General features: G+C 38.8%; 1 pseudogene; it reads right to left on the bottom strand.

Annotated features, from left to right (window-relative positions):
- Positions 1 to 8441: 8441 nt before the first annotated feature.
- Positions 8442 to 11496, bottom strand: LOC114076481 (annotated as a pseudogene).
- Between the last annotated feature and the right edge of the window lie 1314 nt (positions 11497 to 12810).

Here is a 12810-nt window from a genome sequence, read left to right as displayed (position 1 = left end):
AAGACCCATCATTACTTTACACAAGTCTAGGGGTAAATTTACCTAATAGTGGGATGGACTGTATTTCGTACAAGAAACATATTCAAATAGTGCTTACAAATTTGTTGATGCTGATCACTTAAGAATCAGTTTTGCTAACGCCAAATTCCTATAGAGGTACTACCCTTGAAGTAAGATGATTCTCCTTAATGTACGAACCTAAAATGCATGTCACTCCTGACCTGCAAGAGAATAAACTGTGTACGGCACAACAAAAAAATCACTCTTTCCCCCATAACTACGTTGTGAGTTGGTCCTCTTCATTGAGGTATGTAGGCGCTTAGAACCATATTCTAAGTTCAGTTGCGTGAGTGTCAAAAACTCAAATGTTCCCACTTGATCTATCTGTCAAATCTGGGTTTACCCCCTAGATGTAAGCGGCGGAGGCGTCCTTTCTCAATGACTAAGATTAGCCTCTTAGTCTCATGTCATTACATTTATAGGTTGAAAGTGCGGAAAATTTTAAAACTTTTGATTTCATCTACTTGGAGGTTTACATAGACCTCTACATACATATAAGATAGTCGTATCGAGTATACATAGACCCTCCGTAGAGGAAGGATGCATAGCCTTCTACTTTTATTGCACATACATATATATAAGATAGAAGGATAGTCTCAAAGATTGTCTTATCTCATACCATCTAACAATCATCACAATTTGGGCATACCCATACATCAAATGTACAGAAGCCACATATAGGCTTATACAAGTCGTACACAATGTAAGTGGAATGAACATAAAAGTCTTAGAAAAACAAAGGAACTTCATAGGCAAGATATTGGCATCGCCCTTGGAAAGTGAGGATCTACCCACTTGGATGATAGAGAATATCCAAGCCTTCTTCAAGTCGTCTCGAATAAGCCTTCAACGACCGGAAAATAAAATGTTTGGGAAAAAGGAAGAAAATGGGGTTAGTACTCTACATGTACTAAGTATGAGACCATGTGCACATATCAGAGCAAAACATGCTAAAAAGGGACATTAGTCAAAGCATGCCATTTTACCCTTTTAAAAGTCTAATGCAAAATCAAGCAAGTTATACCAATCAACCAAACATCCTTACTAACTCAAACAAGTAATATGTATCCCAACATACTTGAACCCATTATTTACTACGACCCTATCATCAAGGAATAACATCACAAGAATGGCTAAGAGTCAATTATATCATAATAAGCAAGACAACTACTCATGAATCCTTATCAAGTCAACAAGTGCAATGACCAAGCAAATCCCCATAACCTTACTCAATCAAGTAGCCCCAACAAGAAACCATAACCAATGTACAACTCCACATAGTATAACATTTAGATATACATTTCATCTTATTTTAACAATATAACCCAACACATAATAATAAGTGAACTAATCAACATATATTATCAACAATGTGCAAATTCATTATGTACATATCATATATTATCATAACATAATCATATATAAGAACATCCTCCTAAGACTCCCCTAAAGGCTAACTAGTGCAATGCGTAGGTAGAGTCCCACACCCCTACCTAGACTAAGCTAGACCCCTTAGGTTATCCAAGTTAGAGTTCAAATCCTTTAATTCATTTTCTTTTTTGGGAACATCTTGCCCTAACCGACATAGACCACATGAGATAGTGCGGAATCCGGTGTCATAAAACCCTACACCGAAAGAAGGCGGACTACTTGCCAAGGTCCTACCAAAACATAAAACATAGCAACTACGTGGATCCACTAGCTAGTATTCCTATTGGGCAACATAGTTCAAGAACTCGAAGACATAGTTGGGACCCTCTTTGTGCTCCATGCATTATAGTCTCCAATCTCAAGAGTAATGTAGTTCTCCTACCTTCCCTATGTGGGAAGGGACACTCATCAATCTAGTTCACTCGGTGCTAAGCTAGAGTCCCTTTTTGAAATGTCTTTAAGCCTTTATTTATCAATCATATCTTAATTTAGGTCATAGGGTCTACCCCTTGTAAAATTATCATCATCAATAGCTCAATAAGAGTTGTATGAGTATAAATACTTTCATCACAATTCATATAGGTGAGGTTAACACATTACATATCAATTCATAATAAGGCACCTTGGTACATCACCATCCTTATAGCATTTACATCTTAATCAACCTCACAACCATAATCAAGACATTTCAATTCAATGTCATACCACCCTATCATCCTAATATAAGGCACACTCCAATATAACATCATGACTTAACCACAATTAATCACAATTGGAAGTAAATATAGGGATTCTAAGACTTACCAAGTCTTCCTCATAGTTCATCATTTAGGCCTTACCATAAAACCTCAATTCAATCCAATTTAAATGTTCAACATCATTATTCAATATTCAACATGATAAAAAGACTAGAATAAACACTATAGTACAATTCAATAATAGATCATAGCTTAAAAATAAGATGCCAAAGTCAATTTTTTTCTAACCTAGATCATATTCTCAAGACCAGCATGAAAGACTACAATGCACTCCAATTTGTTAATGATTATTGTAACGACATCGTCTAATAGTGATTTAACTCATAATCAAGACAATTGAATCAATCACAATCTCATTTACATCAAGATCAAAACCTAGGGTTAAGGGTTAAGAATCATATTCTTCAATTTATGTCAAACCATCACTAATTACCATATTAAGTTGAAATACATGTTAATCTACCCATTATACCCTAAAGAAAGCATAAACAACTCAGTTCACAACATCAATTTCGTAACTGGATGAAACTCACTTGAAAATTCAACTTTTGAAATCCAATTTGAAGGAACCCTTTGAGGAAAAGTCTCAAAGGTTAATTAGATCCCATACCTTAATGTTTGATGAAGATTTGATGGTGAAATCTTCCCTTTCAGTCCCCCAAAACCTCCCCCTAGCTTGTCTTCAATGGTGGCTTCCAAATCGAGAGAGAAAAAAGAGAGAAGGAAAAGAATTTATTTTGGTGAGTTGTTTTTAGATTAATAAGGGTTTGGGGTCTTTATATGGGGAAGTTAATTAATTTAGTTAGACTCACTTAAAATCCTAATTAACCTCCTAAAACCTTAACTAATTAAATGATCCAACATTAAAACATGCAGGAAAACTTTGACCCTCACAGACAGAACCCTGTCGACGGGCCGTCTGTGAGGGGACAGTTTGTCCCCTCCGTCCTGCACAGAGACTGGTGCAGGCGGAGTCTTCCTCCATTTTTCTAAGTATGTATTGAAAGTTTGCAATGACATCCCGTCGATCCATACACGGACCATTTCCTGCATCTCGTTGATGCACACTGCCTAGGCAGTGTTGACATCAACTTGTAAGGGTCCTCCTCAAGGGCCCTTGGTTGGTCCTTGGGGAGTCTTACCCGAACGTTTCAACCAAGAATCACCTTAGACTCATTTTATACACCATTCCACCTAATTTCATCGATTTCCAACTCCTAAAAGCTAGTCAAATAGGTTAGGCACGCTAGTACCCCTTAGAACTAGTTTCCAAACGTCATGTACATTCTTGGACGTTTTGGTTTTTAGACTTTCTAAATGACCTATATTCATTAAAATAGGTCTTAAAACAGTTCTTAGACCGCATACCACCAATGTTAGGCTCTAAGACTCGTCTTGGATTTTTAATGTGATACATTATCCCCCCCTTCAGGAACATTCATCCTCGAATGACACTTGAGCTCAACATACATTGATGAGTCAATTAAAAATAAGTTCAACTTATCAATAGTTCACATAACTTTTCACTAAGACTCATAATGTCAAAATGCACAACATAACACAAACAAACCAAAAAGGCAAAATTTTAAGTTTCGAAGGTACTACTTCACTGTTATGCAACCCAAAATGCACATTTTTGCAAGACTTACAAAAAATCAGGACAGTTCAATTTATATTCATAAGGGTAACGGGACTTCATGTCGGCCTCGGCCTCCCATGTTGCACCCTCAACTAGGTGATTCTTCCATAACACTTTTACGGGAACCACCTCTTTATTCCTTAACTTCTTGACTTGCCTATCAAGAATTTGAATCGGAACTTCCTCATAAGAGAGGTTATCCTTGACACAAGACCCTCAATAGGAAGAATAGACTCGGGATCACCAACACACTTTTTCAACATAGAAACATGGAAAACCGGATGAACTTAAGCCAATTCACTAGGGAGTTTCAATTCATAGGCAACCTTACCAACCCTTTGCAAGTTTTGATAGGGACCCACATAACGAGAATTCAACTTCCCCTTCTTGCGAAATCTAACCACCGCTTTCATTGGTGAAATTTTCAAAAACACTTTATCACCTTCTTCAAACTCCAAATCCCTTCTCCTATGATCGGCCTAACACTTTTGCCGACTATAGGCCGTTTGCAACCAGTTCCTTATGATTTCAACCTTTTCCAAAGTTTTATAAACCAAATCAGGACCAAGAAGCGAAGGCTCACCCACTTCAAACCACCCTATCCGATACCTACACCTCCTACCATACAAGCCTTCCTAGGGAGCCATGGAAATGGAAGAATGAAAATTATTGTCATCAGCCAACTCCACCAAAGGCAAATGTTTATCCCAATTCCATTTAAATTCAATAATGCAATCCCTAAGCATATCCTCAAGGTTTTGAATAGTACGTTCCGCTTGCCCATCCGTTTGAGGATGAAAATCGGTACTCAACTTCACCTTAGTACCCAATCCTTTTTGGAATGACCTCCAAAACCTAGATGTGAATTGTGCACCCCGGTTTGATATGATGGATAACGGAATACAATGGCGACATACAATCTTATCTATGAATATCCTAGAATAATCTTCCGCCGAATAAGTAGACTGGACGGGAATAAAGCGAGCGGACTTAGTCAACATATCCACAACTACACATATAGAATCATATGAACTTTGAGTCTGAGGTAAACCCACTACAAAGTCCATATTTATGTCTTCTCACTTCCAAGTAGGAATTTGGATCTCTGGTAGTAAGTCACTTGGGCAATTTGGACACTTAGCGACAAACTCCGCTATGTCCTTCTTCATACCTTCCCACCAATAAATTTCCCTAAGGTCATGGTACATTTTTGTCGAATCCTGATGAATTGAGTAGAAGGACACATGGGCTTCTTCTAGAATCCGGTCCCTCAACCCATCTACCTTGGGAACACATAATCTCCCTTGTCACCTTAAAATACCATCCCCCCCAGGGAAAATGCCTCATTGAGCTTGCCGGGGACCGTTTCCTTAAACTCCATCAATGATTTGTCAAGGTGTTGCTTGGACTTCACCTCAACCACCAATGATGACTCGGAGTTATCGTGGACCATGAAACCACCATCCGAAAAATCTTCTAATCTCACCCCCAACCTAGCCAACCTATGTACATCCCTCACTAGGTTTTTCTTGGCTTCATCAATGTGAGATACACTACCCATAGTCATACAACTTAGGGCATCCGCAACCAATCAGCCTTTCCAGGGTGATAGAGGACACTCATGTCATAATCTTTCATAAAATAATGACCACCTTCTTTGCCGGAGATTCAACTTATTTTGGGTAAACACATATTTAAGACTCTTATGGTCGGTAAAGACATCAAGATGTACACCGTACAAGTAATACCTCCATATTTTCAAAGCAAACACCACGGCCGCTAACTTAAGGTCATGAGTGGGATAGTTTCGCTCATGTAACTTAAGTTGCCTAGAGACATAGACTATCACTTTCCCATGTTGCATAACCACACACCCAAACCCACTCCGGATGTGTCACAATATACAACAAAACCCTTTGTACCCTCCGATAAAGTCAACCACGGAGCGGAACTGATCCTATCTTTCAACAATTGGAAACTTTTCTCGCATGCCTCCGACCATTCAAATTTCTTATACTTTTGGGTCAAAGTAGTCAAGGGAGATGCAATGTACACAAAACCATCCACTAACCTCCGGTAATAAGCTTGTATACCCAAGAAACTCCTAATGTCAGTTGGAGTCAATGGTCTAGGCCAACTTTTCACCGCCTCCATTTTTCTTGGGTCTACTTTAACTCCTTCACTAGATATGATATGAGCAAGAAATACCACCGACCTCAACCAAAACTCACACTTCCTATATTTGGCAAACAATTGATGTTCCTTAAGGGTTTTCAATACTACCCTCAAATGACCCATATGATCACTCTCATTCTTCGAATATACAATAATATCGTCAATGAAGACAATGACAATGAATCTAGGTAATTTTGAAACACCCTATTCATAAGGTCCATAAATGTCACCGGAGCATTGGCAAGACCAGAAGACATCACCAAGAACTCATAATGACCATATCTAGTCCGCAATGCCGTCTTTGGTATATCCTCACCTCTCACCCTAAGTTAGTGATACCCTGACCTCAAGTCAATCTTATAAAAGTATCTTGCCCCTTGGAGTTCATCAAACAAGTCGTCAATCCGAGGGAGAGGATACTTATTCTTAATGGTGTTATTGAGTTGGCAGTAGTCATTACACATTCTTAAGGACCTATCTTGCTTCTTCACAAATAAAACCGGAGTACCCCATGGATAAATACAAGGTCTTATAAAACCTTTGTCTAGTAAATATTTGAGTTGAGCCTTCAACTCTTTCAATTCTGCCAGAGCCATCCGATAAGGAGGAATTTAAATGGGATTTGTATCCGGTAGCAAATCAATACCAAAATCATTTTCCTGTTCAGGAGGAATACCGGGAAGGTCATAAGGAAAAACCTTCGGAAATTCACTCACTACGGGGACCGAATCAATGGGAGGAATTTCGAAGTCTAGATCTTGGAATCTTACAATATGGTATAGACAACCTTTGGAGATCATTTTGCACGATTTTAGACAAGAGATGATACGACCTCTAGGAGTAGAGTTTCCTCCCTTCCACTCTACAACGGATTCATTTGGAAGGTTAAACTTCACCACCCTTGTCCTAAAATTCATAGAAGCAAAGCAAGCATGCAACCAATCCATACCCAATATAACATAAAAATTAAGCATATTAAGTTCTACTAGTTCAACATAAGAAACTCTATTGGGCAACATTATAGGACAATTTTTATATACGCTTTTAGAAATAATCGACTCACCCACCAGAGTATAAACTATAAAAGGTTCATGCAAAATATCGGGTAAAATGTCAAACTTTTTGTCTACTAAAGGAGCAGCAAAGGATAAAGTAGTGTCAGGATCAAGTAAGGCATATACGTCAGTAGATAAGACTTGCAACATACCGTTCACCACGTCGAGAGAAGTCTTTTGCTCACCCCTAGAGCAGAGAGTATAGAAGCAGTTCTTCTTTGGTGCCTCATTAGAACCACTTACTTGAGCTTGACCACTACCCTTGTCTTGAATCCTCACATTAGGGCAATCCTTCACCTTGTTCCCACTCTTGCCACAACCAAAACAATTATCCGTCCCCTTAAGGCAATCACCATAGTGCTTCTTGCCACACTTCCCACAAATTGGCTTCTCGGTTGGTGAATTAGTACCTTTTCCCTTCTTGAATGTAGGGCTAGACACCCTATCACCACTAGCTTTTGGGAACTTGGAAGGGACTTCACTTGAAACCCGCTTCTTAAATCTAGTCTTGTCTTGTATCTCAAGCCTATTCTTTGAAGAACCTCCATCAAAAGATATTTCCCTCTTAGCATCATTACTCTTCCTCCTATCCCTTGCCTCATCTACATGCTTGGTATGCACCATAAGACAAGAAATGTTCATGTTGTCGTGTAGCATAGCTGAATGACACTCCTCTTGCAAATCATTTGACACCCCCGTCACAAAGCGACTCATTTCATCTCTAGGATCGGAAACCAAAGAAGGAACATATTTGACAATTTAGTGAATCTCAAAGAGTATTCAGGAACACCCATACCTCCATGGCGAAGGTTAATGAACTCCACCACTTTTGCTTCCCTCATCTCCCTAGGAAAGAACCGCTCAACAAAAGCCTTCTTAGTGATCTCCCAAATTAACGGACCACCTCTCAAGGGCCTATTAGCCCTCCATTTCACAAACCATGCTTGCGCCACGTCCTTGAGTTGATAATTAGCCAACTGGCCTTCTCACTTGTGAACAACCCCACAGCCAAAAGTATCTTATAGACTTCATCGATGAATTCTTCGAGATCTTCCTCAACCTTAAACCCGTAGAAGGTAGGGGGTTCATTTGAGTGAAGTCCCTTAGACGGGAAACCATAGTAGTAACTTGTTGATGAGGACGGGGCACAACCTCCCGGGTTGCTTGAGCCGTCATAGCTTGTCGTTGAGTCGTGGCCGCTTGTGATTGAGTGGTGATAGCTTGGGCCATTTGATGAAGAGCGGTTCTTATATTCTCATCCATCAAAGGAGGAGGATTGACCGGTGCTTGCTCCATGTTAGCACCTTATTCAAGTGGAGGAACTTAATCACCACGGCGAGGAGCTCCCACATTGGCAATTTCATCTTCGAGTCTCTGAGCGGCATTCCTTTGAGTGTTCATTCTTCCTATAAGCACAACAACAGGATTAGATGCAAAATCACACCAAAGGTATACTATAATGGCACGATAAAGGATTTCCAAGAAATAGAATGATTCCTAAGCATCACATATGTTCCTATTAATAAGTGTGGCGTGCTTCACAATTATTAATACAAACCTACATAGACGTGGTAGAGAGAGATACATAACTCAAGAATATTCAATCTGATACTCTGATACCAAGTTTGTCATGTCGGGGTTTACCCCCTAGACGTAACTGGCGTCGTCATCCTTTCTCATGGTCTAAGACTAGCCTCTTAGTCTCATGTCATTACATTCACAGGTTGAAAGTGCGGAAAAAATTAAAACTTTTCATTTCATATACTTGGAGATTTGCATAGACCTCTATATACACATAATATAGTTGTATTGCGTATACATAGACCCTTCATACAGGAAGGTTACATAGCCTTCTACTTTTATTGCACATACATATATGTAAGATAGAAGGATAGTCTCAAAGATTGTCTCATCTTATATCATCTAAATGATCATCACAATTTGGCAATACCCCTAAATCAAATGTAAAGAAGCCAGATATAGGCTTATACAAGTCGTACACAATTAAAGTGGAATGAACATAAAAGTCTTAGAAAAACAAAGGAACTTCATAGGCAAGATACCAGCATCGCCCTCGGAAAGTGAGGACCTACCCACTTGGATGATATATAATATCCACGCCTTCTTCAAGTCGTCTCGAATAAGCCTTCAACGACCAGAACCTAAAATGTTTGGGAAAAAGGAAGAAAATGGGGCCTTTATATGGGGAAGTTAATTAATTTAGTTAGACTCACTTAAAACCCTAATTAACCTCCTAACCCGTAACTAATTAAATGAACCAACATTAAAACATGCAAGAAAACTTTGACCCTCACAGACAGAACCCCTTCGACGGGCCGTCTGTGAATCGCCGGTTGGTCCCCCATCCGTCTTGCACAACCTTCGTTTTGGTAAGAGACCGGTGCAGGCCGAGGCTTCCTCAATTTTTCTATGAATGGATCGACGGTTGTCAATGACGCCCCGTCGATCCATACACGGACCGTTGCTTGTATCTCGTCGATGCACACTGCCTAGACAGTGTTGACATCAACCTGCAAGGGTCCTCCTCAAGGGCCCTTGGTTGGTCCTTGGGAAGTCTTACCTGGAAGTTTCGACCACGAATCACCTTAAACACATGTTATAAACCCTTCCCCCTAATATCATGGATTTCCTACTCCTAAAAGCTAGTCAAATAGGTTAAGGCACGCTAGTACCCCTTAGAACTTGTTTCCGAACATCATGGACGTTCTTGGACGCTTTGGTTTTTAAACTTGCTAAATAACCCATATTCATGAAAATAGGTCTTAAAACAGTGCTTAGACCCCATGGAACCTATGTTAGGCTCTAAGACTCGTCTTTGAATTTCAAAGTGTTACATTATCACATGACAGTCAAAGTCTTTTGTCTCATCAAACATTAGACATATGTGAAGTATTGATGGGTCAATGGAGGGGGCAAGACCTTATAAAATATGGGTTTCTTTGACAGTAGGCTGGAAGTCTTTAAATTCAAAAAAGTATGTGAGTCGAAGTCTTCAAATCCTTCAAGTATACAAGTTGAAGTCTCCAAATCCTAAAAATGATAAGATAAGTCTTACAAGTTTGCATGTTAAACTCTTAATTCAACCAAGTTGCAAGTCAATGTCTTGTACAAGTTAAGGCCCTAAAATCTTGGCTTGAATCTCCTCAACATTCTTCTTAGCAGCTTCTAAAACAACTTCAACTTCCTCTCTCTCTCTCTCTCTCTCTCTCTCTCTCTCCTTGTATAGTTGCTAGCTTCCTCTTAACCTTATTTAGTGATTTCTTGTTAGAAATAACATGTTTTTCCTTCTCACCCTCTTCTACTTTGAATAAGTCAAGACGTTCTCTCGCATTGGAAAGGAACTCCATCCATGCGCCATGTCAACAAATTTAGAGTGTTCTTGATCGTAAAAAGTTGCATGATCAAAAAGAGAATCTACCAATATCTTCAATGGTGAAACATCTAATAGATTAATCTCACTCATATCCTTGAAAATCTCATAAATATCATCTTTGTAAGATGAAATATTGTCTAGAGAAGTTCTTAAATGTTTTCCATAAATCTCTTCCCAAATACCCAAGATGTATTTCCTTTAGTGATTGAAAACAACATTTTTTCCTTTGAAGAAAGACATAGTTCCATTACTCTTTGGAAGAACACGGAAAAGCTCATTTAAATTACGATTAAACCTATTTAAAGTTTGGCCACGAGAAGTAGATGATGTCTTTTGCTCTTGCTTGGTATTTGAAATTGTTTTTGCCTTAGGTCTTGATATTGCAGTAGACTCATTGTTAACTTGTGACCTTTCATCAGTAATCCTAGTGGATGTCCAGCAGCGTTAACTTACAAGTGAAAAGGGCAGGTTAGCAAAGTCATTTTAATGAAAAAAAAAAAGAAAAGAAAACCTTGTCACTATGAATTGTCAATGATCTAGAAGAACTATCAACACTTTGGACTTCTACGACACTTAAGTCAACAACTTCAGCCCCGGATGGTTCAACCCTTTGCATCTTTCAACATCTATCCTTGCTAGTTTTGCTTATTTCTTAAAGGGCCCGTCTATTAGAGAAGAGAAATTGGGGACGTTTCTCTTTATTAGTAGAAGTATGAACTACTTCTTTCTTAGATTCCTTAGAGAATTCAAGCTTCTTACTTTGATGTGGGGAGCAAATGGTGTCTTGACTTTTAAAAGTGTCTTCTCGATATCTGAATTTTTGTCTTCAAAAAGGGTAACGAATTCTGACCCAGCTTTCTCCACCATAACATCCAAATTATCCTCAAGAAACATTCCATAGGATCTCTCCCACCAAGATGAATATTGGTTAGTACAAAGCTTCTTTGCGGAAGTTACCACAGGAGGAAATGTCGTTTTAGACATAATTGTATGTGATATGCAAATGCGCCAATATCTAAGTTCTTCATCGAGCGACTCAGCATGAATATCATTTTTTATAGTGAAGAATATCTTAATGGAAAGAAAATTGGCAACTTAATTGGTGCAGACTATATGTCTCAATGACAAAGGAACCTCCCTTCCTCAATGGAAGACAATTAAAACGAAGGCTCATAAAATAATCTAGCTCCAACTCTGGTGATTTTCCATCATAAATATAATAAGTTGGGTGAGGCCTACTAAGCATGGTTGCATTACATACAATTCTTTCCCCCCGATGAACACGCTTACTTGCCTCATCTTTGTCAAAATACTTTGAATTCCCAAGAATATACCACCATTCGTGGTAGAGAAGATCCACTAGTAAAGGGATAGTCTGTCTTGAAATAATAAGCAAGCCAACCATAAACATAGTGGATAGGAGACCAAACTCTTATATGGTCTAACTATGAAGAATTTGAAATTTAATTTAAGTCATGATATATGTTTGCTAAGACCGGAAACCGAAAGTCTAACCCTTTTACCACTCACCATTAAGCTTGTTATCTTGAAAGTTCCAATCTGAATGAAATTCCCTTCTTCAGGCGTAAATACAAAGGCACACAACCAACATGACAAAAAGGCCATCAGATAAGTCTCATATTTTTGGTATTTCATTCCAAGCTTAGAAAATACCATCTCTTGAGTACTTGGCCATGTTTTTATCTTGGTAGGTATCTCACCTGTTGGATTATGAGTAGATGACAGACGTAGAGATTTCTTCTCTTTCCTTACGTGAGCTAGCTCATATTTGAGATATTTCTTGCACCAAAATTTTATCCATTAATTAAAAGAGACCCCCATATTACCTAATTTTCCTCTTTAAGATGATGAAAGGCAGCAAACACACACTTACAAGTTCAAGGGAGATATCTTTCCCCCTTGTCATCAAATCCTGTAAGTTCCGTGGCATTACGTATCAATTCTTTGTAAGGGACTCCACTAATTGGCAAGACACCAAGAGTATGCAAGTCCCAAAGAGATATGAATGTTTCTCCGGTAGATGTAAGTAATGTATTTGTTTGAGGGAACCAAGCATCACAAAAGACTTATATAAAATTGGACTTAAATAAAAAGAGAAGCAAATAAACATCATGAATACAAGCATTGTTTAGAGTTTGCCCATTTTTTCTTAAGACATCTTCTGTCCATTCCAGTATCCCGCAATGCAGTGATATTCACCTTCAAGCACCATGTTGTCTCCCCAACGTAGTTCCCCTAAAATCATTCGGCGACCTAAATTTGAAGAGTGCTCGCGAT

Source organism: Solanum pennellii, chromosome 3 (genome assembly GCF_001406875.1).
Source record: "Solanum pennellii chromosome 3, SPENNV200".
NCBI lineage: Eukaryota > Viridiplantae > Streptophyta > Magnoliopsida > Solanales > Solanaceae > Solanum > Solanum pennellii.
This window is presented reverse-complemented; position numbering and strand designations above follow the sequence as displayed.